The sequence below is a fragment of the Periplaneta americana genome, chromosome 11 (assembly GCF_040183065.1).
Source record: "Periplaneta americana isolate PAMFEO1 chromosome 11, P.americana_PAMFEO1_priV1, whole genome shotgun sequence".
Lineage (NCBI taxonomy): Eukaryota > Metazoa > Arthropoda > Insecta > Blattodea > Blattidae > Periplaneta > Periplaneta americana.
The window spans coordinates 130,198,714-130,226,417 of record NC_091127.1 but is presented as its reverse complement, the minus strand read 5'-3'; the positions used below and the strand labels follow the sequence as shown (position 1 = coordinate 130,226,417).

Here is a 27,704-nt window from a genome sequence, read left to right as displayed (position 1 = left end):
CCATCCCTCTTAAAAATCTGGCGGTGCAAAGTAACCCCCAACTATGGGGAAATTTGCTTATTTAAGTTGTGTTAACTCTCGCTAAGTGGTTTTATTATTTTATTTTATCAGTCTTAGTATTTATTTTATTATTGTTAATATTTTTGTTTTATTATTATTATTAATTAATTTGTATTACTATCTTTGTATTATCTTCGTCACGGTTTTCTATTACTACTATTATTATTATTATTATTAGGCCTATTATTATTATTATTATTATTATTATTATTATTGTTACTATTATTTCTAACATCAACATTTATGTAGACTCTACTGGACTGTACCCGAGCACGAGCAAATGCTCATTTCGGGTATCTATTCTTATGTACTATTTCAAATGTAAATTGTGAATAAATTTGAATTTGAATTTGAATTTTTGGCAGATTATAAATTTCAAAAGACATTTATTTTCGAAGGTATGACTGGCTAAATACATTCCCTCATATCTCTGGAACGTATAAAATAAATGCCCATCTCAAAATTAGACATTTAAAGACTACATACAGACTGAAAATAAATTTTTAACTAGAAAATGTTGCAAAGTTACCCCATTTTACGGTATGTTATAAAATAAATAAGTAAATAAATATGTATAAATAAAATATAAATTAAATAAATAAATAATTAAATTAGTGTGTGACTGAGTAAATGAATGAGTAATTAAATAATTCAGAATAAAGTAACTTCCATCACAGACGATCAGTAATTTATTATTTTTTTATTTTATACTTATGTCCTCATACCCTCTGGAGGTGTGGTAAAGAAGGCCCGATGGCTTTAACTCCACCAGATCATATTATAACTATCGTAATCATAGCGGGAATATCGGGACGCCACGCCACTGAAGCGTGGAGAAGGTGTATCGATGGCATAACACGAGCTTTGCCGCGCAGTGGTTAAATCAAATCCCGAAATAAGCTGCCAGCGCCAAATCCAATCAGCATCTTAATCACATGTAATCTCGCCCGTCATGTTAACTATTGTTCCGTGCTTCTTAAAAACGGGCGTAATTACATAATCTTCTTAAATATTTAATCTTCCTTCAAGTAATAATCCAGCCGGTTAATTAATATTGTGTGAGCTCCAGCCCCCTCTGCCACTCGGAAAGGTCGAGCTACACTCGCAATGAGAAATACAGAAATACATCACTTCAGTTAATCGTTTCAGAAGCAGTTATTTGTTCAGCTCTCTCTCTTGTTGCGCAGTTATTTTATATAGTCTCATTATACAGGGACATCATTTTATTTTTACTTCAATTTTTATTGTACCTAAGTTTTTTAATCTACTTCACTCCCACCCCCTCTACTAGTAAACTTACAACCGTCCTCCACACAGAACCAAGACCGCGTATTCACTACTGAGTTAGTGAGTATAGTACGTTCCAGAAATATGTTCGCGTTTTCCAGTGACGAAAGAGCTTTCAATATTGAATCATATTTTCGCACAGGTACTGTCGTCCGTTTGCCTACGTCGCATCCCGGTTTCCCTCACCTGCTTCTGTTCGCCCCTCTGTAAAGTCTAGTAGCTGGGCTGTCTTAGTTCTTTTCTGAAAACATTAATTTCTGTTAGGAATTGGACGTCTACGTAATATTATACAACTGTTTAAAATAACTTAAATAAAAGGGCCTCGTTAAGTAATTAACTGTCACGTGATCTCCCCCCCCCTTTCTATGACCATGCGACAAAACCACTTGAACGGACAGTAGACAGCATTTCTGAGTAATTTTATCTTTTCGGATCGGGCAGAAGTGAAGATTGAATTTACAGTACCTAAGGTACTTTTTTTATAAAGTAGGTATAGAATTATTTCAATATGAGTTACTCGTACGAAGGACGAAACTGGTAATTAGAATTAGGTACAATAGTCTATAGTGCGATAATATGCACAAAAGAACTGAACCCTGTATCGAAATGAACGGCCACTATTTTCAAAAATGTGTTTAATATCCATATTATGATTATTTTTCAATTTAACTTCATTCTCTATATTGTACGCTAATGTGCTGTAACAGTACAATATACACAGCATAATTAATACGTCCGAATGGATAGTTCAATTCGTGAGTAAAAATACTAAGTGTTAATACAGTACTATATTTTGATTAAATAAAAACCTAATGAAAATTATCAAACTCAAAATTGCGATATTTTCTAGTTTACGTAAATGGATGAACTACTTTTCTTCCCTTCTATACCTAGTAAAGTGATTTGTATTTTACGCCAGTATCATCGAACTCCAGTCTTAGAAGGGGGATCAAGCGGTGTTTCCTGTTCTAGACTTTTAATCCAAAGATATAGCCAGGTTAATATTAAAAATGTTAGTAAAAATAAAATGATGTCCCTGTACAAACTGAAGAGAAAAATGTTGCAATATAATGAAGAGTCCTTTCTGAAATTTTCACAAAATCCATGTTCTTTCTACTTACTGCACCAGTGATGTCAAAGCAAGCGCATTTTTCAGACCTTGACGTCGTGCGCAGGCATCAAGTAAGGAAAGAGGAAGGGTTGTGTGTATGATTAAGAAAACAGTGGTGCACAAACTTCAAACGGAACGTGAAATTTTATGTCGTTATATTTATATCGCTTCTTTCTGTTTGATATTATCTATATTGTTCTGTAAAACAAACGTACTAATACCAATTTCTTAATATTGCAGTTGTGTTTTAAATGTTAATAACATAATAAGAAGTTAAGAAGGAATATTCACATAAATTACATAGTAGTACAACTATACTGTACTAAATGGATGAAACACATCATTCATAAAGAAAGTGATATCCCAAAAAAAGAGATTGAGTATGACATGATAAGTTGATGGTACCTTTAGCCTTATAAATTGATCCTACAATCAGATTTGAAATCTCAGCCACTCAACCATCTGAAGTGAACGAAGAGAAAAAGAAAATCTACGAGTCCACGATTCAGTACCTATCGGCGAAATACAACATAGAAAAAATCACAGTTACCGGTCTCTTCTTCGGAGCGAGAGGCACCATTCCGAAAGCCTTTGTAAAGTGGGGGGAAAAATAAAAACTGACGAGAGAACTTCAAGATGCCGTCGTCACCACCATTATAAAATCTTCTGTAGCGATATTTCGTCAGCATCTTTATGGTGTACATTCAATTTAAATTATATTTGGTTCTATTTTTTTTTCTTATGTCTTAATCAATTTTGTCTGAAACCTGTTTATATAATTTTTCATTTTAAATTTTATTGTGAGCTAGTCTGTGTCGCAGGGCAAACCCAAAATATTGGGTCAGAACAATAAATTAAATTAAATAAACTAATCAAAACAATATTACAGTACAAAGCAAAGTTACCTAGGTGCTGTATATGTTTTAAGTGTGACTAATATTCCATAACAAAACTCTTATCGTATTATGCTTTTAAGGTGATATTGGCGAGCAACTTCCTATCATCAGAATATTAAATTATTTTCTTGAAATGTGCTGAAGCTATAGAGCTGACATTTTTACAACACATAGGCACGTATCTTTTGCTTAAGAAGTAACAGTAATTCCTTTGTTAATTCATTTCCTTACAAACAATTTCCATGCGAATATTTTCAAAAATTTCAATACACTATCTTCAGTAATACGTATTTACAGTATATTAGATTTACGAAAACATTCTGTAAGGCTACTAAATAAATAGGCCTACATCTGAAAATTTCACTTTTCTATAAAAAAAAAATGTTGAAAAAATATTTCTTTTGAATAAAAAAATCAAACTTGTGAAAAATGAGTATTAAAATTAAAACGTACATTCTTATAATGCACTTATATTTCTCAGACAAATCTAAAAATTAACATGGATACAGTTTTAATAAGTCTTCTTCCGTTTATCTATTGAATCAGTTCTGGCCATCCCTGAATATAGTTCGACCAAGCGGCATATACTACCTCTTTCGTCTGTCTCTTTCCTTTCCGCTGTAAAGCGCTCAGGCTCTTCTGAGCTCCAAAGCGCGCGCTTGCGCCTATGGGCATCAATTGACATGACTATACTGCACTGAGAAGATATCTTTAGATATGCTGTCTAGCTGTAGTGATATCCTAATCTAGCTGACATATTTTGTTCCTTCCCATTATTTACGAGTAATTTGATTCGGAATCAATAATATGAAATGCAATTTACAAAAATGTTATTCAATATTATTTCATTTGAGTCGAGAATTTCCAGTAAAAAGAGCAGTAACAAGATGATATTCGCTTAGCCTGCTGCTTCTTACAGTCTTGCTAATAAACCGTGTATAGTTTTTATACGAAACTTATTCAGAGTTGAGACAGAAAACTTTACTAATAAACCATGCATAAGGGATAGATGTATAAACAGTCTGTAACTATACAATGGGAATTGCTTTACAGTTGTTATATACACGAAACCCCTTGTTTAAGCGTTGTATGTAGAGAAAAAATGGCCGCCCCTCTAACAGCTGTTCGTATCGACTGTCATCTTATGATGATGGTTGCCTTGTAACCACAGAAGAACAAATCAAAGAGCACAGAAATATTGCTGTAGTTTGTACTCGATTAGAGCCAGTTGTATTACCGATACTTAACACGCCACACTAAAGCGCTCTACCGGATGCAGTAGAGAACCTCAGATATTCTATTACCTTTCGTGAGGAAGTAATGACGAAACTATGACGTAGCTGTGTAACAGTTAAACGTCTGTATATAGAGTTTTTATTAGTAAGACCGTTAATGTATTAATGGATTAAGTAATAAAAATATTGAAGACATGAACGGATTTTATAGGCAGAAAATAGACATATGTATATATATATATATATATATATATATATATATATATATATATATATATTAAGATGATGCAGTCCTTACTGCCGATAATGAAGACAACTGTGACTGTCAGTAAAGAATCTTACTTGCATATGGCTTTTAGAGAACACGGAGGTTCATTGCCGCCCTCATATAAGCCGCCCTCAGTCCCTATCGTGAGCAAGATTAATCAAGTCCCTAGCGTCATATCTCAACTTACTCAAATCCATTTAATATTATCCTCCCATCTATGTCTCGTCCTTTCTAAAGGTATTTTTCGCTCAGATCTCCCAACTAACAAGAACCTATTCACCGTAAACTGGATTTTCAAGGAAAGATCACAGAACAAGTGATGAAATTGAATTATCTAAGAGCATAAATAACTATACTGCATTCTATAATGTCTGTAAACTTTGTCAGCAGAGGAAGAGAGAAAGATATAATCAACCAATGGCAGAAGTCGCATTCCAGGCTTATCTTGCAGTTGCCTTCCTCTGTTAGCAATGTTTACTTTGCCTGTCATACATTATGGAATGCAGTATACTGGGTATTCATTTCAAAGTGTGTCATGATGTCACTGTTGTGAGTAAGCGATTTGAAGCGAGTTTCAGCTTTTATGTCAGAGAAGTTACCTATTAATCAAGGCGTTCAATCTGAACTTGAGAACGTGTACGGTATAACTTGAACGTCGTAGCAACAGATGGCTGTCTGTACGGTCTGTGTGCTACCATAACCTCTTTCGAACTGTGTTTTGCGCGGGCAAGTAGTACGCAGGGTATTTGTTATCGTCGATTGCGTACGGCATCATTCCACAATACAAATCAAATGCTCCGTGTTCATGTTGACCGTCGAAGTTAATGTCAACAAACACTGTACGTAAGTAATCCCCATATTCCGACAGTTAAAAAAGAAACTCATCCCAGTACGTGTTTCCAAACAGTTCACATTCCTGCCACTACTGGAGTTAGCATACGTATCGGCAAGTACTCTTCAGAATGAACGCCGTACTTGCTAGGCAACTTCTCTGGCACATAGGTAATACGCCTCTGCGGAAGTGTAGGAAGATTGAATTGTCTGGGCTCATCGGCTAGCCACATGACGTCATACAGCGAGCCATGACACACTTTGAGCTGAACACGCAGTAGTAATGGTGCTCTTCAATATGAGGTACAGCGACAAGTTCATAAAGCTGCAAGAATTTCAGGATACCTAAAAGACAAAATATAGCAAAGTAAATATTTAACATATGCTAATAAACAACATAATAAGAAAGATAAAACTTGTCACAAAAAACATAAGAATACAACACAAACACAAGAATATAAAAAAATACATCACACTAACACACGAAAAAAAAACCTACAAGATTACAACCACATTCAAGAAATTAAATTACAACATCGCATACAGAACAAATAATACACTACAAAAGCATCTCAACACACAAACAACCACACAGGCGTATACAAACTCAAATGCAACACTTGCAACAACTTATAGGATAGACAGGCAGATCATTTCAAACACGGTACAAAGAACACATCACAGCCATAACAAAACTACAAAACACTTCCACATATGCAGAACATATCACAAATGTTAACTACATCTACAGATATAAACACAAACATGGAAATTCTTTATATTGAACTAAAAAGCCAGAAACTAAACACACTAGAACAATACGAAATATATAAACACACAAAAACACATCGAAATGAAATTCTCAACACAAAACCCAATTTCAGAACACACACACTCTTTGACTTCACATTACACTACACAAAGACATCCCCACAGGAAACAAAAACAAAAGGCGTTAAGACCAGCACCAACCAGTTCTGAAGATGGCCAATAACATGCTGAAACTAGTTAACCAGGTACTGTAATATTTAACACGCGAAAGATATATGATACATATTCCGATGAAATATTAAGAGTGTAAACAAAAGTAAAATTTACAAATCTATTATTCAGTACGACAACTACTCAGTTATGCAACTGAAACAAGAGATAACTCTGAAAAAAAAAAACAAATTACTGAGACCACTGAAATGAACATACTAAGGAAAACAGTTTAAAAAGTTAGGTTCGATCATGTCAGGAATGACGACAATAGGGTGCAGTGTGGGGTTCAAGCTATAAGAGAATGGATCAGTGGGAGAATAAGAGAATGGAAGGAACACATTGATAGAATTCTAGAAGATAGGACAGTGAAGATTGTAAGGAACAATTCTCCGAAAGGGAAAATGAGCCCATAAGAGATGGACCCCCATAAGAAATAGAGGGAGCTGTATTCTTGTCTCTGAATGAACAGATTTAGTAGCATGCATGTAATATAGGAGGAGGAGGAGGAGAAGAAGAGGAGGAGGAAGAAGAAGAGGAGGAAGAGGCGGAAGAAGAAGAAAATAAAGAAGAGGAGGAGAAAGAAGAGGAAGATGAAGAAGAGGAAAAGAAAGAAGAAAATGATTCGAAAAGTAACTCAAAATCACAATTCGTTCAAAATGTTCTCCACTGATTTTGTTCTTCATTTTGACACGAAATAGAGTGATGAATGGCACCATACAAGCCTCATCAAGTCATCACATGTTTTTGCCTTAGGGAAATTATTATACAGGTTTGAAAGGGACTAATAGGGTCTTTTTGAGAGCTAAATCAGTGTACTAGTGAGTTAAACATAAAAGTCTAATATCATCACGTTCTTTCATGAACGGGTTTTGAGAAACGTAGAATTTTGTTTAATGTTTAAATGTGTATTCCAGGAAAACAGAAGACATTGGAGAGGTGACGTTGGGGGATATTGTAAAGTAAATACCAATCAATGTGTCCTTATTGGGTTTCTGCGCAAATTGACGATTTGGTCTTAATTTCATTGAAGAAAGGTAACAAAGTGACTGACAGGAAGGCGTCACAACGGTGCATTCAGTTACTGTAGGAGCAAATCACAAGCAAGATTAGAGCAGGAAGAAGGAAATGCACAGCCACCAATGTCCCTCTGAGATGCGTTAGGTTACTGAAACTACCGTGCAGTTAAGCACATACAGTATTTTTCGCAAATCAACAGCTACCATTACGTAAACAATTGTTGCATTGTTGCTATCTTGTGGCTTTTATTTCTATAAATAGCCTACCTCAAAAACCGTTCACAAACGAGCACAATGATATTAAACTTTCATGTCTAGGAACTCTTCCCCCAATTCATCTCTGAAAAGCGCGCTTTTAAATTCCCTTCTACCCGGAATACAGAATGTACGACCGGTGATAACTTCACAGACAGCAAAGATAGATTTCAAAAATTAAATTCTGACTGTGGAGAAAATATAGCACAAAGAGATATATTTTCCAACCATCTTCTGTTCCACTTTACATATATTTGACATAGAAAACTGATTGGTATGAAAAATGTAGAATTCGACAAGATTATATTATGAATTAATTTAAATAAATTAGCATAACATGGCTGTTTAGGAGGAAATAGAGCATGGAGTAATTATGTGCTAGCGTAAGCTTCTGTGCGATAGTGTACGCATTGTTATCATTCTACTGTTATTCATAAACAAAACTTTCAAGTCTTGGTTAACCTCGCACAAACATGTTTACAATAAATTTATTGTTGAGTGGAATGTGGGGTGCAAGGTGAAATCACGCTTCGTTGTTATTTTATGGTGGATCTCTTCATTTTAGAAAAACAGGTAGATAAAATCCTAAAATGAGAAGATTTTTAACTTGAAAAGCAAGAAATTTATTAAAACGAGACTGTAAATAAATGAACAAATCTTTATTTAATGATATGGCGTTATACTTTTTGTGTAATACTACGTATAACAGATTAATGCTGTTCAGTGGCAGTTACTTTTATCAATGGTTATTTACTGATACCTGATATGAACTTCAAACACTTCAAAAAGAGATAAGGTTGTAACTAGACGGCAGTATTGTAGAAATTCCATAAAGATCAATGTTAGGTCCCCTACTTTCTCTAGTGTTCATAAATGATCTTGCCCCTCTAATAAAATATGTAGGTCATCCATATTATTTGCAGATACAGAAGTATAGTAATTACAGACAATAATTCTAACACATTCCAATCTTTAACAGAGACAGTTCTCCTCAAAATATGTGATTGATTCTCAGCCAGTATGTTAATATTAAATTGTAAAAAAACTAACATTATCCAATTTAAATCCTCTCCAAATTCAACCTCAAATTTCAGGCGCAATAATTATAAATGGTCCCTAATAGAAACAATAACAACCAAATTTCTTGGCTTACAAGTCAATAATGTGTTAAATTGGAAAAATCATATTAAAAAAATTACCCCCAAACTAAATTTATCATGTTTTGCTATTAGATCTATTTAAGAGACAATAAATATAAATACCTTAAAAACAATAACTTATAGCTAGCGTCCCTTACCCGCGGATAACACACTACAGTATGGTACATTCGTAGCTGCTAGCGGGTATGCTCTGTACCTCTTCCTGCTGCACGACGGGGCACACGGGACGGTTCCGCTTACCCTTCACCCATTTCAGCGAGTGCTGACGACCACTGCTCTATCTATTTGGTAACGGATTTAGGAAGGACGGAATATAACTCTCCAATTTACGTGTCATTGCAATGCATGATATCTCTCTAATTTTCAAAGTCAAATTGCAACACGTAGTGTCCTTGATATATCATGAACACTTGTAGTAGTAGTGGTGGTGGTGGTGGTGGTGGTGGTGGTAGTGGTAGTAGTAATACTGGTGGTAGTAGTACTGGTAGTGGTGGTTGATAGTAGTAGCACCAGCAGCAGTTACAAACTCTTCAAATGTGTTTTTCTTCGAAATTTCACTTCCTAATTATTATGCAGAAGTGCAAATATTTTATATTATAGAGTAAAGACTATTGATATAAAACGAATTCCAACTTTGGTGCCAATGGTCTGATAGTTTAACGAAATTTCCCCATGTGTAACCAAGAAGGCGTCCCGCGCCGTGGCGTCGTGGTCTAAGGCATCCTGCCTAGGACTCGCGTTACGGAATGCGCGCTGGTTCGAGCCCTCATGGGGGAAGAAATTTTCTCATGAAATTTCGGCCAGTGTATGGGGCCGGTGCCCACCCAGCATCGTGATGCACTTGGGGAGCTACGATAGGTAGCGAAATCCGGTTGCGAATGCCAGCTATAACGGCTGGGAGAATCATCGTGCTAACCACACGATACCTCCATTCTGGTTGGATGATCGTCCACTCAGCTTCGGCATGTAGGCCAGCAGCCGGCTGGTCGGTCCAGGCCCTTCACGGGCTGTAGCGCCACGGATTATTTATAACCAAGAAGGCTGTCAGGTAGCGAAGGGAGTCATTCCTAATTCAATCTTGGGTGTTGTGAATTTTCTCGTTCCTAAATTTCTAGAACGGTCCCGGTGTCAGCTAAGTCTCTTGTAAAATTGTGTATCAGGTCTTTCCCGAGGGTAAAAGGGATCGTAGCGCGGTGCTGGTACATAACCTTCTTCTGTAGCCGAGCTCCAGAAAACATAATTTGAGCTCTAAACTCCGTTCCCTCATATTGCGTACTGTTTCAATGAATTACGTTACTTACGATATAAAAAAATAAATTTTGGTTTATTTAACGACGCTCGCAATTGCAGAGGTTATATCAGCGTCGCCGATGTGCAGGAATTTTGTCCCAAAGGAGTTCTTTTACAAGCCAGTAAATCTACTGATATGAGCCTGTCGCATTTTAAGCACACTTAAATGCCATCTACTTGGGTCGGGATCGAACCCGCAACCAAGAGCACAGAAAGCCATCGCTATACCGAATGCGCTATCCAGCCGCTGTTACGATGTAGGTTATATTACAACGCTTTATCAACAGCTTTGGTTATTTAGCGTCTGAATGAGATGAAGGTGATAAATGCCGGTGAAATGAGTCCGGAGTCCAACACAGTCAGTTACCATTTGCTCATATTGGGTTGAGGGAAAACCCCGGAAAAAACCAGGTAACTTGTCCCGACCGGGAATCGAACCCGGGCCACCTGGTTTCGCGGCTAGACGTGCTAACCGTCACTCCACAGGCGTAGACGTTACGATATAGAAATTAGGTGTTTTTATATAGTGTCTTAATTTATTATTTCTTTGATATGGATAGAAATGGAGTTTGTGAAATGAACAGATAGAATAAGAAATAAAACTGAGCTGGAAGAGTGGGTGAAGAAAGAATAATACTGAAACTGATAATTAAAGGAAAAAGAAATTGTCCAGGTCAGCGGTTGAGAAGAAACTGCCTACTGAAGGTTGCACTGGAAGGAATGGTGAACTGGAGAAAAGTTGGAGACGGAAGAAGATATCAGATGAGAGACGACACTGAAATATATGGATCATATGCGGAGACTAAGAGGAAGGCAGAAAATAGGAAAGATTGGAGAATGCTGGGTTTGCAGTAAAGTATCTAACCTTTGGCAGAAAACTATGAATGACGTGCATAATGGGTAATTACACCTTGATTTATATACAAAAGACCCCTTCCGAAAACGACGATCATGCGCAGATATCGTCCAGCCCTGGCGCTTCAAAAGGATGAAAACAGTTCGTCTCCGCATGGACTCAAACTCATGTCTCAACAGTTCAAGCCTATTCACTTCACATACTGAGCTGCTTCGGCTCTTTGATGTGAAACTCCGGTGTATATGAAAGAATGGGAGGAAGCGGTTAACCCAGAAAAAGGAGGTTGTCGACGCCACGAGTACTGTACTATTGAGCACTGGGGCGTCTCCTTCCAGGCCGCAGGGAATGGTTGGAATCTCTTTGCAGGCATCATAAGAATCCGGAGCTGGCGAGAACAGCGGTTATACAGAATCCAGGGAACGACACCAACAGAGATGCGGACGAGTCGCAGCCTTCCCCAGACACTGTCATGGATTTGAACAATTATATTATTTGAAAAGTACTTGGTCGCTTATGAAGGGATATTATGCAACAAAGATGTAATTGTATGATTATTTCTATTTTTAGCAGAATACAGAGCACGGAAAGAAAAGTACTGTACTTAGCTTATTTTACATAAAAAGTGAACGTAATCGGTTTCACTAGTAATAGGGTGATATATACATAGGTAGACCTTCTTACATTATATGCTTACTTTACTTACATACTGACTGACTTTTAAGGAACCCGGAGGTTCATTGCCGCCCTCACATAAGCCCGCCATTAGTCCCTATCCTGAGCAAAATTAATCCATTCTCTATCATCATATCCCACCTCCCTCAAATCTATATTAATATTATCTTCCCATCTACGTCTCGGCCTACCTAAAGGTCTTTTCCCCTCTGGCCTCCCAACTAACACTCTATATGCATTTCTGGATTCGCCCACACGTGCTACATGCCCTGCCCATCTCTAACGTCTGGATTTAATGTTCCTAATTATGTTAGGTGAAGAATACAATGCGTGCAGTTCTGTGTTGTGTAATTTTCTCCATTCTCCTGTAACTTCATCCCTTTTAGCCCCAAATATTTTCCTAAGAACCTTATTCTCAAAAACCCTCAATCTCTGTTCCTCTCTCAAAGTGAGAGTCCAAGTTTCACAACCGTACAGAGCAACCGGTAATATAACTGTTTTATAAATTCTAACTTTCAGATTTTTTGACAACAGACTAGATGACAAAAACTTCTCAACCGAATAATAACACGCATTTCCCATGCACACATATATTTTAAAATTTCTTTTACATGTCTTTCAACTTATTTATTTCCCTCATTCAATTTTTTCTTACTTTGTGAATGTATGTACCTAAGGATTTTATTATCTGTTCATTTGTAATTCTCGATAGCGAGAGTGAATGTTGAGCAGCCGAGCGTAACTAGAACGCCATGACCGCACTGGTGGAAAAGGTGGGTGGGATAGAAGGGATGGTAAGGCAGTCGCTCTGAGGAGCTACAGTTCTGCAGGTCTGATCTACGTCATCTGTGAAATTGTGCTAATTTATAATTAATTCGAATTATTACATTCAAAGAATGCTGGTTAATAGATATTAATGTTTCTTGTAAAACACTGTTGAGGAGGCTATATATAACTACGGATGTACACATATAGACCTATATGTATATATACAACATAGACACAGACATGAAAATTCTACATAACCAACCGAAAAACCAGAAACTGAACACACTAGAACAATACGAAATAATTATACAGATACACAAAAACACACCCACAACAAATCGTCAACACACAACTCAATTTCAGAACACACACACACACTATACAACTTCACACTACATTACACAAACGCACCCCCATACGAAAACAACAGAAGATGCGAAGATGTTTCTATGGACGAACCACCAATATTACAGTACCATTATAATTACAATTACTTGATTGGTGAAGTACATACACGAGAAGACATAGCCAACGCAGTGCGACGCGAGATTGCCAGATTGGACAATGGAGCAGCTGATGGCATTGGTCGTCTTCCTCATCGTTGGCAGCGAACAGTTGAATGTCTTCGAGATTACTTCGAAGGATCTTAATGTGTTCAAAATGTGCGTGGCATTTTCTTAAATTTTACTCTTCTCCCTTTCTACAATAAAATTTTATAATGATATTAGTTACATAAAAATTGTCCACCGTTGTGGCTGAGGGGTTAGCGAGTCTAACTCCGAACCCAGCGTCCCGAGTTCGATTCCCAGTCAGGACGAGTTGCCTGGATGAGGTTTTTTCGAGGTTTTTCCTTCGCTCCTATGGATAAATATCAGGTAACTTTATCAGGCGATTGTAACCCCACTCATCTTCGCCACTTCCTTTCCTCCCCCTCATCCTCTCCTCATCATCTCGTTTCTGGTTTTTCAGATCATTCTACCGGTGGCCTCCCGAAGCTGCTGACTCTCTCGACCGGCCTCCGTGGAATGTAGTTCAGCGATGTTGGATGACTTCTACAATGGCACCCGAGGCGGGCCTACTCACCTCGGACCGACAGGGGGGTCTTGGGGAAAGTTGCCGAAGCAGGAATGGTATATGGATTCTCTCGGCTGTAGGGACCGGTCGTTAAGGGAGTCATGTGTTTATGGCGGTGCGCGTAGGGGATCTTTGGCACGCAACTCATTCCATATCGAGGGTTAGTGGAATAGATCTCAATAGGTGGGCCACCCGTGCCCCCGTCAGTTAAATCCCATTCCATACATGAAAATTAAACGCCTCTCAGTTTGATTGCATACAAACATAACCATAATGATTTAGTAAAATGTACCTTTATGTAACTATATTATTTCTTCGAACATTTTTCAAAATAAGTTAACCATATTCGTTCTCAACCAACTGTCAGTTACTTCCGCAGACAGACATGTGGTTCCTTCAGTTTCTCCTGTGCTACGAATGCTACGACCACAAGCTTCAAGTATTTAATAACAATCCTGATTTTAGTTTCTTCTTTGTTTTTGAGTAGCTACATGTCTTACTTTGCAAATCAAGCTTTCAGGTATAACTCCCTGTAAAGTTGATTTGAATAATTTCGAGGGAAAAATTGTTCCGGGGCCAGGTATCGAATCCGGGACCTTTGGTTAAACGTACCAACGCTCTACCGACTGAGCTACCCGGGAACTCAACCAGACACCGATCGAATTTTTCCCTCTATATCCACAGACCTCAAAGTGGCCTGACAACCGTCAAGCAACCAACATTGAGTGCACACTAACTCTGTGTGATTTAAATTGTGGTTTCTGTTAACGAACAGTGACGTATATTATGCAAATCAAGCTTTCAGGTATAACTCCCTGTAAAGTTGATTTGAATAATTTGGAGGGAAAAATTAAGTTACACAGAGTCACTCAATGTTGGTTGCTTGACGGTTGTCAGCCCACTTTGAGGTCTGTGGATATAGAGGGAAAAATTGGATCGGTGTCTGGTGGCGTTCCTGGGTAGCTCAGTTAGGTAGAGCGTTCGTACATTTAATCAAAGGCCCCGGGTTCGATACCTGGCCCCGGAACAATTTTTCCCTTGAAAATTATTCATGTCTTACTTCGTTAGATTTGCATAAAGTATAAAAATAAGTTCAAATGTTTTCCATGTTATTATCTGCAACATTTGAACAGGATGAAAAGCTCTAACATTCTTGGTAGAAAAGAGCATAGCGACATGCTACTGGAACGTGTTGTCCGCGACACTCACGACTGCACCAGTGAATGACCCGGGCGTCCTGTCATTGCAATATTAATCTGGTGATAAATCGTGGGTCTATTCAACGGCTGCGCGAAGGCATTTATCAGCATTCTGTGCAACTGCCTCGATCCCGCCACTTCCTCTGCTCGTGATATAGGGCCGGGAGCAAGTCTGGAGCCATTCACAGCTCGCACAATGGAGTGACCTAAATGTCGAGGTTCCAAGAGCTCCGAGCTTGATATATTACGGATCCGAGGTTTGATCCCCGATGTCGACTATTCTGACTGACGGTTTTCGTTAGTTTCCTTTGTCTCTTCGGAATCGAACACCAATTTTATGTCATGCCCCTCCTCTCTTACCAGTTCCCATACTGTTAGTCCTTACAAGGATGTTAACAGTTTTTAATGTTGAAATCGTCAAAACTAAAATGAAAGTACAATCATGATATCGTACTTCTTTCATATAATTTTCTGTGTTGAAACTCCGTTACATGTTCTCCTCTTATCTTTATATGTGTGCACAAACTTCCCCTTTCATCGTAATGTGAATTTAATAGGTATTTACAATATGAGTGTGTCCGCCGAGTTAGCTCTGTGGAGCGTGTCTGCTTCCAGACTAGCCAGCCCGGTTCGATTCCCGACGGGATCAGAAATTTTCATGTAAAATTTCTACCTCGGGACTACCTCGGTATACAACTTCTAATCACTAGATTCTGCACCAATATGCCTGGGTTAAATCCCAAATGTCTACGCAGTGCGTATGAAGAGAAAGCATATGTCACTGTTGATAGTGATTCGTCCGTCGGATGGGGTTAAGCCTGGCGGCCCCCTTGGTTCTTTTCGACAGGAGTAGACTACGTGCCGGAACCGGATTTCCCCTTCTCCCTTCCTTACCTTAATCATCATCATCCTCACCCATTCCCTACACTACACTTATACGAACACTTACACATACACTTATCCTAGTACACGACATAACTCTTCGCAGATACTACACATGCAGTGGTGTGCAAGTTGAAAATGGTTCACAATCCTGACATCTATCCGCAGTATGAGAACGATAAGTATGTCGTACAATATTTTATCCACTTTTATAAACAATTAATTTTTTAATAAAAATAATTGTATGATTCTTATTACTTTTGAACGTGCTTTTATGAAGAGTCGATTGTATTATTATTTTCTCCCTTGGAGAGGCGATTCGTTTATGTTTATTTTATTAGTTTTAAACACTATAGGCTTTTCTTTATAACAGGAGAATAGCAGATCTAGAAGAAATGAACAAACATTATTAAAATGAGTTCAATCGATTATTCAATATTGAAAATGCTGCAAATTCTGCAATTGAATATTTAGTACAACCGAAATCCTGCGTAAGATATGAATTGTGAACATACCGTTGTTAATGTTTATAATAAATAAAATCAATTCCATTTTATTCAATTTAATATGTGATTCACATTACGCAACCAGTAAGGTAATAGCAGTATTATTACCTAACTAGTTGCGTAATAGACGTATCATTACCTAAATAATTGAATAATGAAAGTATTTACAACATTTTTATTAATGAGCTAAAGTCCACATTACATAATCAATGTAGATAAATTTTTGTAACGGTTCTATCTGTACTACATTCTTCTGACCTCTGTTCGCTTGAAACGAGAATTATAGACCCAACCTTTGAACATCCTGAGTTGTATATTATTATGTAGACCGAAAGCTATTGCCGAGGAAATAGTACGAGTATATACGTTTTCCCTAAATCAAGTGAGGGATGGTTTTTTTTTTTTTGCACAATTTGGGCAGTTAACATAAATTGAAATGTCAAAGTTAGAGTATTAATATAAAGCTGACTTCAATGCACTGAAGTTCAATTTCTGACAATGCAATACACGTTAGTACAGTGAACCTTCATTTTATTATATCAACGTGTATGACGAAATCGTACAAAAATTGTGTCATATTTCCAGCACTTATTAGAAGGTAAGTGAATAAATTATATCTATAATGTAATGCGTAAGTCGTGAAATTTATTGCCGTAAGCTGACACGTTGAATCATAGCTAAGCGCGATGTCTTGCTCTGTCACTGTTCTAAGGTTGCCATCTAACGAAACTTGTTTCGAGATGTATACCCGTTATTAGGCTCAATAACCTGTCTCGGCTCAAATAAACTTCCCTACTCTGTGGTCGTCTAGGACGCTGAATCGTTCCTCATATCTTTTCATAATTGCTGGTACTTTTACTTCTCGCTCTTTTGACATCAAATGTCCCTTTCTGTGAATAACTTACCGGAGCTGTAGATGACTTAGCCGTAGATAGGTGGGTCTGCATTACATTATGAAGAATATTATATTTATTTTGTAAAAATTATGCATTATTAACAACTAATCAAAAATATCAAATAATAATTTGCCCAAGGGTCTGTTTTTCATTCATAAATTTCACCTAGAGTCTGAATCCGTGAAACAACATTTTCTAAAGTCGATTATTTACTTACTTACATAGTTACTGGCTTTTAAGGAGCCCGGAGGTCCATTACCGCCCTCACATAAGCCCGCTATTGGTCCCTATCCTGAGCAAGATTAATCCAGTCTCTATCATTATAACCCACCTCCCTCAAATCAATTTTAATATTATCTTCCCATCTACTTCTCGGCTTCCCCAAAAGTCTTTTCCCCTCCGGCCTCCCAACTAACACTCTATATGCATTTCTGGATTCGCCCATACGTGCTACATGCCCTGCCCATTTCAAACGTCTGGATTTAATGTTCCTAATTATGTCAGGTGAAGGATACAATGCGTGCAGGTCTGCGTTGTGTAACTTTCTCCATTCTCCTGTAACTTCATCCCTCTTAGCCCCAGATATTTTCCTAAGAACCTTATTCTCAAAAACTCTCAATCTCTGTTCCTCTCTCAAAGTGAGGGTCCAAGTTTCACAGCCATACAGAACAACCGGTAGGCTAATATAACTGTTTTATAAATTTTAACTTTCAGATTTTTTGACAGCAGACTAAATGACAAAAGCTTCTCAACCGAAGAATAACAGCCATTTCCCATATTTATTCTGCGTTTAATTTCCTCCCGAGTGTCATTTATATTTGTTACTGTTGCTCCAAGATATTTGAATTTTTCCACCTCTTCGAAGTATAACTCTCCAACTTTTATAGTTCCATTTCGTAAAATATTCTGATCACGAGACATAATCATATACTTAGTCTTTTCGGGATTTACTTCCAACCCTATCCTTTACTTGCTTCAAGTAGAATTTCCGCGTTTTCCCTAATCGTTTGTGGATTTTTTCCTAACATGTTCACGTCATCCGCATAGAAAAGAAGCTGATGTAACCCGTTCAAATCCAAACTCTCTATGTTATCCTGAACTTTCCTAATGGCATATTGTAGAGCGAAGTTAAAAAGTAAAGGTGATAGTGCATCTCCCTGCTTTAGCCCGCAGTGAATTGGGAAAGCATCAGATAGAAACTGGCCTATACGGACTCTGCTTTAAGTTTCACTAAGACGCATTTTAATTAATTGAACTAGTTTCTTGGGAATACCAAATTTAATGAGAATATTATATAAAACTTCTCTCTTAACCGAGTCATATTCCGTTTTGAAATCTATGAACTACTGATGTACTGTACCCTTATACTCCCATTTTTTCTCCATTATCTGTCGAATACAAAAAATCTGACCAATAGTCGATCTATTACGCCGAAAACCGCACCGATGATCCCCAATAATTTCATCTACGTACGGAGTTAATCTTCTCAAAAGGATATTCGACAAAATTTTGTACGACGTCAACAAAAGTGATATTCCTCGAAAGTTACTGCAGATAGTTTTGTCCCCCTTCTTAAAAATGGGTACGATTATGGACTCCTTCCATTGTTCTGGTACAATTTCCTTTTCCCAAATTGTAAGTACAAGTTTATAAATTTCGCTAGATAATACGCTTCCACCCTCTTGAATTAATTCTGCTGGAATTTGATCAGTACTTGGAGACTTGTACTTTTTCAGATTTCGTATCGCAATTTCGACTTCAAAAAGTGTGGGTTCTGGTATAAATGGCTCAGCGGTTTGTATTTGAATTTCGTCCCGATCATTTCTACTTGGCCTATGTATATTTAGTAGTTGCCCAAAATAGTTTTTCCATCTGTTAAGGTTTGAATGAGAGTCTGCAAGCAAGTCACCATTGTCATCCTTGATCACGTTTACCCTTGCCTGATATCCATTTTAAAATTTCTTTAAACCCTTATATAAATCTCGAATGTTTTTATTCTTACTATTTGTTTCTACCTCATGCAGTTTTTCCTTCAAGTAATCTCTCTTTTTATTCCTAAGTGAACGACTTGCTTCCCGTCTTTCATTGAAATAATTATCTCTATTCTCCTCAATTGGATCCTGTAAGAATTTCAATTTTGCCTGTTTCCTTCTATCTATTACAATGGAACAATGTTCATCAAACCATGGTTTCTTTTTCTTAGTTTCATGATAACCTATGCTCTGCTCAGCTGCAATTTTTATATTATCTCGGATATTGTCCCACACGCTATTAACATCTAACTCTTTCTCAGCTTCGTCGGAAGTTGCTAAAGCAGCAAACCTATTTGAAATTTCAACCTGATAACATTGTTTAGTTTCCTCGTCTTTTAATTTCAAAATATTGAATCTACTAATATTAGCTTGTTGCTCTACTCGCTGGGCTACTGATAGTCTTTCTTTTCTCAAGTCGATTATTAAAATAAATTATTTTATCATACTATCAAGCTGCGTTTTTGTCTATCTCCTTATCTGTCCTTATGATTGTTCATTTTTCCGTACACTCATATTTACCTTAATCCAATCGACGAATTTTTTTCACACCCAGTATCTTCGAACCAATAAATCCAGAGAGTATACACATTAGATCATTAAGATTTCAGCGGGTCGAAACCCATGGCTTGCTGTACTCCAAAACCAGTAGCCCGGCAATCCAAGACCGTTTTCGGTGTCTTCCCTCTGAAATCCTACTCTCCGCGAGTAGAACCCGTGGTTCCTCTCTATGAAGGCTCATCTCTCACTGACGTCCTATCTCTGACTCCCTCCAGAGGCCGTGTCTCACTGAAGATGAAATCCCGTCTCCAACTGACTTTCTGCCTCAACGAGTCACTCCACTGGCAAGAAAGAAAAAGACGACCAATGAACAAAGGGAAAGAATTTTTAAATTTAACCAATCAAAAGACATTATGAAACGAACCAATAAACAACAGAATAAACCCGGAAATAAACTCGTTCTCCATATCTGTATAAGAAGATAAAACAAAATTAAATAAAACAAAGTTAGGCAAAAGACATCTAGAGGGAAAGAAAGAAAATAAGAAAACGAGCCACGATGAATGAATAACAAAAAAAAAAAAAATAAATAAATACTAACAGTAATTCACAGCATTATCATACTTCAATACTTCTGATATCTCAATAATTATCAATTTTCCGACCCATGTTTATATAACATTTTTTATCGTCCACATGTGTGGAGTACACCTTGAAATTTTGCCTTGTGTTTTTTTTAAACACCCTGTATATCATTGTATTGAGTATCCATGATCTTAAATATTACAAGACACCTAAGACTTTTTAATTTTAACTTTTTCATGGATATCTGCTACAGCAGTTTCTCCTTTATTTGAGTTATTTAGTAAACGTATGCCATAAATTCTACTCATTAACAATATATAGATTATTCTGTCACTGAACTCTTGTCCTTCTCGTGTTTTTTAAATTCCAGTTGGTTTTTGTGGGACCTGCAGACCTCGCGGTAGGTGTGTATTAATAAAGGGCGGCTTTGCAAAGCAGGAATTAGCGTTAGACTGCAGCAGCGGGAATAATTCCCAATGTGCAACAATTGAATCGCATCTCGTACAATTGCCAATTTGCCTACTTAACCAAGCATAAAATCCACGCCTGGCAAGTCTAATGAAATTAATAGACAGCCACCAGCCATAAGTGCCTCCACAAAACAGAAACAAACTGCGTTCTAAACACTGAATTTATTTCGCTTTTTTGTGGTTTCATTCCAGGACTGTTCATTTGCAACGTTTTTTTTACCACCACGAATTTGCAGTTCATTTCCAAATTACATTGAATTCGTAAAAGATAGGCAATGGAACGATTGCAGATCTTTATAAATTCTAATTATTTTGTTGAGCTTAGCGTTACTGTTGAGTAAGTCGTAAAACTGATAATGGCTCAGTATAAACGATGTTATTCAAGTATTTATGAGAGTCACTCTGAAAGTGGTGTCGCCTCCTAATTTTTTAGTCTGAAAATATGAGTTTTGCCTGTGCTGTGTAAACATTTCAACATTCCCGCTCATATCCTGCATGTTTCAAATAGTCTTCATGAGATGGCACAGCTGTAGCAATGGACCGTGGCCTTGACATTCGGTTAAGATGGTAATGCGTGCTGGAGTTTCTGAATGGAGAGTACATTCGTCCAATTAAATTTTCCAGCATTTGAGGAAACTTTAAAGCAGGCGTATCAAGGCCAACGCATGAATATTGTTACAGAGAGCAAGTGTAGATAGCGTAGTCAGCAGAAGAGATAAGCGCAATACCCGAAGATAGTCGATCGCTGATTCATGTTACAAGTGGAGCGAGCTAAGTTGTAACTGTCGCGGGAGAAATGCCACAAAGCTGCACTTTTGAGTTGTATTGTCACAATAGACGTTTGTTTTCGGAAGAAATAAAATTTGTTAAGTAGTTTGCAGTAATAATAATAATAATAATAATAATAATAATAATAATAATAATAATAATAATAATAATATATTTATTTTATTTATCTATTTAATGTGCTGTACAACAGCCAGTGGCCAATTACAGTTCAGCACAAATATAACAAAAACATAAAACAAAAATAATTATTACACATAAATATAATTACAATTACAATAATGACGATGAATGGATAACTAAGAATACTATGAGACAATGTTAATTGAGTATAATGCCTAAAAGAATACATAAATGATAAATCGTTGTCAAGAGCAAACAAAGTCTATACATTGAAGGGATCGAATTCGCAGCTATGCATGTTGGCATTTTTAATGCATCTGGAGACTGGTGAAAGAAATTTCGAATTTCTAATATAGAAAAGTTTGCGGGCTCTCATATCTTTTGTTGGAATACGTAAGGTAATATTGTTTAAGAAAGAGTCACAGGATATATCACCTTTGAGGACTTTACAAAAGAACAGATAATCTAGCTCATGGCGTCTAGCATATAGATTTTGACAATTAAAATATTCACATTTTCTCTCATAACTATACCCGGAATTAATGGGCAGAAATCTGAATGAACATAAGGATATAAATTTTCTTTGTATATTTTCTAATTTAGCCGAGTCCGTAGTTGTAATCGAGTTCCAAACTACAGATGCATATTCGAGTTTCGATCGCACCAATGTATAGTATAGCATTAAAAGAGAATCGGGCGTGGAAAAAGAATAAGTTATTGACCGTATTATTCCTAGCATTCTGATTGCGTGATTGTAAATGTAATAATAATAATAATAATAATAATAATAATAATAATAATAATAATAATAATAATAATAATAATAATAATAGCAATACATTTATTTTCTAATGATATATCAATGAGTAAAAAGCATGTATAACCATACATGTTACGTAATTATTTAAGCACAAGGAACTGGCTACCTTACCCCATTATCTCCTGGCCTAGTTGCTTCAGGTTCAGACCTGTCTTCGGACAGTTGACTAAACAACAATAATACTTCATTTCTAGTAAATGGTTTTTGATATCTCGTTTTTTTTTTTTGAGTTTATACTATATTTAATGAAATAAAATTCAATTAAATAATAATAAAGTTACAATTAAACTTGTTGGTTGTTAAAGTACGTATTTTTATGATACGTCAATATTAATATATTAATTGCAATAATAGTTAAATAATATTGTTCGTGATGTTTTCAGTATTTAAATATAACCAAAACATCTTAGAAATTCACAAACAATCTTAAATCTGGTCTCAAATTCTTCTCTCAAGTGATTCAGTATTTCATTATATTTGTTACACTGGTCTTGATTCAAATTAGGTAACAATTTTAGATTAATAAAGTGGTAACAGTTACCCTCTGAAACTTGCGACTCCCACAATTTCACTTTCCTTATAGAAGCTTTTATTTCTTCATACATTTGCGGTAATAAGGACATTCTTTCCTCGGAGATGGATACAACATCGTAGCGGTTGCAGATGTCTATTCAAACGTCGCGGTCAATGACGTCATCCGGAGATACACGAACTGCTCCAGCATCTTGTTCCTCTTTTACATAAAAAAATAATAGAGAGAGAAGGAAGTGCACCGAGGAGGCCCTAATTAGAAGTCCGGTGATTATGCAGTTCATATCAATATTATGAGGTTATTTATAAAAATATCCAAATTATGATCATCCTTGTACCTCGGTCATGGGAGGGAAGGAGAAACAGAAGGCAGATCTATCGACTTTGCTGTATATGATCAGGAGTTGTGCGATATTGTGAAAATATTTTCCAGTACGCTAAACAAAATAATTTTGAAAGAGCTTGATTATAGGAAAGAATGTACCTCATGGCTCCTACGCACTATTCAACATTTTCATAAAAAGCTGAGACTGTTCATTTATACTCTAATTTCTAAGCTATACTAGTTTTATGATGAAAGTTCCCCGAACAGTAATGCCAAAAAAGGAGACTAAACTTCATTTAACTACTATGAAACCCTTGATAATCACGATCAAAGTAACCAAATGTGACGGTACTGGTACCCGTACCCACCCATGGATGAAATATGTGTTGAGGAAAACCAGAGACGAAAGATGGAAAACCGTTTGGTTGCCTTGGGGTAACAAAACAGAAACAGCATGAACAATACTTAATTCAAAGTCACTTCAATAATTAAAAAATAGGCCTAAAATGGTATAACAGACACAGAACAAAACCACTTCCTTCCCCTTCCCATATTTAGACGGATAACCAACCAAACATAAAAGAGCATAACCATTAAATGATTCCAATCCCTAGCAAGGAGAAAGAGAAGGGAAATTAAGCCTATAACAAAAATTGGACTTTAACTAAATCCCTAAGTTCAAGGAATTAGTCACGCTCCCTCAATAAATAACAAATACAGTGGAAGCTCTTAAGTTCGACAGAAGACAAGTTCGACATCCTATAGTTCGACTGCTTACGTAGGAGATTTAGACACGCCTCTATATTGGCACTAAGATATGGGTTTGCCATTTGAATGGGAATTGGTTCTGTGTCTTGTAGTGATATTTTTGTTAAAGGAAAACAGAATATTTTATTGATTAAGACATCCATATTTAATCACTGATTTTAAATTACTGTACTTTTCTTTTTCTATTTGAGAATTGTGCCGTTTGTGAGATGGAACTGTCGAAACTCACTGTGGTACTAGAACGCATACACAAGTCTCGGGACGGGCAGGAAATGCAAGTACAGTACTGTATTCGTTGATGGATAACCAATAAGAATTTGTATTCATTTCACCTGCCACACCCACTACCCTTATTGGACTGAACTTTCAATTCTGTTCAATCGAACTTAGGAGAGTCCACTGTATAACAATAAATTAACCATAACTTCGAGCAGGCTAAACTCCTTCACACAGAACCAGATTGTCTAATCATTGAGCGTATACGTGTTTCTCTCCGGTGTAAAAGTCTTGATTCATAAAATAGAACAATACATATAATTAACCAATTTTCTCATAGGTCGAACTGGAGGATGCACACTTCTCATAAATACCGTACATCATGACTGTGGAAAACAAGTTAAATAACGCGTAGAAAATTCAATAGAATCACTCTGCTCGTAGAAAACATACTCATGTAATCAACATAGCATACACCCTCACATGTCCTTAAATCAGCCTTCTCTCCATTTCATCAATCAGAGATATAAGAAAAGCTCGCAAGTTGAGGAGGGAATGAAGATCGGCGGAAATTATGGGAACACAGGAAAATCCCTAGAATGATACCTAAATTCCACCTTGTCCGCCATAAAAGTCACAATGGATTTTTAAGTGAATAATAACCAGGCATGACCAGGACAGGTTGATAGTATAGACTACACATCCACGTGAATGGAGACGGAGATACGAGTGGTGATACTGGTGAAGATGGAGACAATGATGAGGATGAGGAAAAATGTGAGGATGGACATGAAATTTCATAATGAGATGATGGTAATGATTGTATTGATGATGATGATGATAAAAATAAGGTTGGAGATAAAGATGGAATAAATAAAATAATATCGTTAAAGATAATTTAGGAGTTGTTTTCTATTCTCACTGGGAGAGAGGTAATTCGTGGATCTCAACCAAACAGGGACTTTCGAGCAGTCAGTGGACGCAAGTCATTAAGATGAACTGTAATACAATACCTGTACGTACTCTCCCTGGTAGAACTCTTGACTCAACCCGTTGCAGAAGATGCGACGAGAAAGAAACGCTTCCTCACGTCTTGGGTTTCTGCCATCATGGAGAATTGCTCCGAATCAACAGACATAATACGCTTTGTTCTCTCATCGCAGCTTCAATCCGTCAGAATGCTTCCTATGAGGTTTATGAGGAGGTTGGTTGTATCTCTTCTGATGGCTCTACTAGACGTGCTGATATCATCATAATTGATCGGCAGAAGGATAAGGGTGTCATTCTTGATCCCACAATCCGTTTCGAGATGCATGAGCAACAGCCACAAGAGGTTTGTCGTGAAAAACAAGTCATATAATATGAGCCTTGTTGTCAGCATATCGGAGCACAATACCACATCACACATTGGACAGTTTTTGGGCTCATGTTCGGTGTCCGTGGCACGATTCCACGAGAAACTTTAAATCAACTTAAACAATTTCAAATTTCTGATGCAACGATTGATGCCATAGGATCTCATGTGTTAAAATCATCCTTAGCTATAATTAGCAATCATTTGCACCCAAGAAACTTTTATTGTAAATGATTTCCTATGTTTTCTTATCATTTATCTTAATGCTTTTTTTCTTTCCAATTGTCACATAATTGTTCTTAATCATTGTTCATTGTGAATTGATTAGTAGGCCGATCTATCGAACCCTTATTTAGGGCGGCTTTTGTTGATACAAATATCTCGTTCCATAATGTCTCATAGGAGAAATAAATATTGCCGGCAAAGGAGGAGAGAAGTACAGTATGCACCAAAACCTACAGAACTGAAATTATCGCTTATCTGCTGTTCACGTTTCACTAGCTACGAAGTATTTATTTATTGTATACAGTAGTTTATCATATTCAGTGTTGTGTTGATTTCTGCAAAATTATAGTTCTCATAACAGAGGAGAAGGTATTTATTGTCGAGCATTATTATTTCCGGTCATACGGAATACTGAAATTACAAACATACTCTGAAAATCAAGATAAGTCATTATAACATGTAAGGCAATATAAAAGTTATCCCGTACGACGCAACTACTCGCGATAGCTAACATTGTTGTGTTATTGTTTCGTGTAATGAATTAACAAATATTATTGTAATGCCCACATCTAACACCTTCCACACAAGTTAAATATTTATGAATTATTATAGATCAGCATAGCGATTGCGTTAGATGTTTGTTATTCATATACCTCACTACAGTTGTACCTACTATACGTAGGTATGTACTGATCTTGGAATTTTACAGACCTCGTTTAATTCATTCCGAACTGTTTCATAGCTATTTTGATGTCACTGATGTTGTTATGATACGTTCGAAATTTGAGTGGCATAAACGAGCGCCTTCAAACATCCCCAAAGGTAGAAGTGTGGTGATCTGGCTGGCCAAGAACTGTTGTTGAACGATCTATCGTACCGTTTGCAACTGAAGCCTACTGAACTAACTACAAAATGAATGTGTAGGGTCTACCTACAGGACGTGGTGACTGTAGGAACTGCAACAGTGCCATACAACTAAACATACCTACAGTACGTACTGTAAACAAAGTCCTGTCAGGTCGGAATCAACTGTAATGGGGTGTACGTATGCGAATGTGACACAGCCGAAGGTTTTACTGGTCCATGTTTTTGATGCCTGGCAAGATATGGGGCTATGCATCATAACTCTACAAAGTAAGGATATGCTGGAAAAGTTGTATCGAACATTTTAGTCTTATTTTTACCTTTACATTACATCCACAAAGTTTGTACAGGTACTTATGAATTACCCTGTATATGGATGAGCTTTAATATCTGGCGACCTTTATAAAGCTGTTATGAGACAGACATTCATGTGATATCCACAAGAGTAAAAATAAAATCAGAGAGAATTAATTCTTGCATTCTTTCCCGCAGGGCTGTACACATATTGGACCAACTACATCCATGCAGCTCGTCCTATGCACTCTCGCACAGCATAATCAAGACAAAAATGCAGGTTAGTTCTGAAGATATGTTCTGCTAAATCTCAAGGTCTTATTAGTCATACTATTAAATTTGTTTTTAAATCGGCCAGAGTCTCTCGGCTTATGGGCCAGCACCGCAATGCCCATTGTATTGTATGATATATAATATGCAATATTACATTACATATATTATTCGTTGTTTTGCCAGTTCTTTTAGTGCGTAAATTGTTCTTCACTGCGTTTATTAAGTTACTTTTAAATACTTTATACACTCTATGAACCTTCCATCAGTTTTTATAAGGACAAATACCATCTGGA

General features: G+C 36.8%; 1 long non-coding RNA gene across 1 annotated transcript in view; it reads left to right on the top strand.

Moving 5' to 3' along the window:
• Positions 1-27,421, top strand: part of LOC138708635 (uncharacterized) — a 308,542-nt gene extending 281,121 nt beyond the window's left edge. Inside the window, exon 3 of the long non-coding RNA XR_011334742.1 lies at positions 27,337-27,421. This is a non-coding gene — a long non-coding RNA (uncharacterized lncRNA). The remainder of the gene's footprint in view (positions 1-27,336) is intronic.
• The last annotated feature ends 283 nt before the right edge of the window (positions 27,422-27,704 follow it).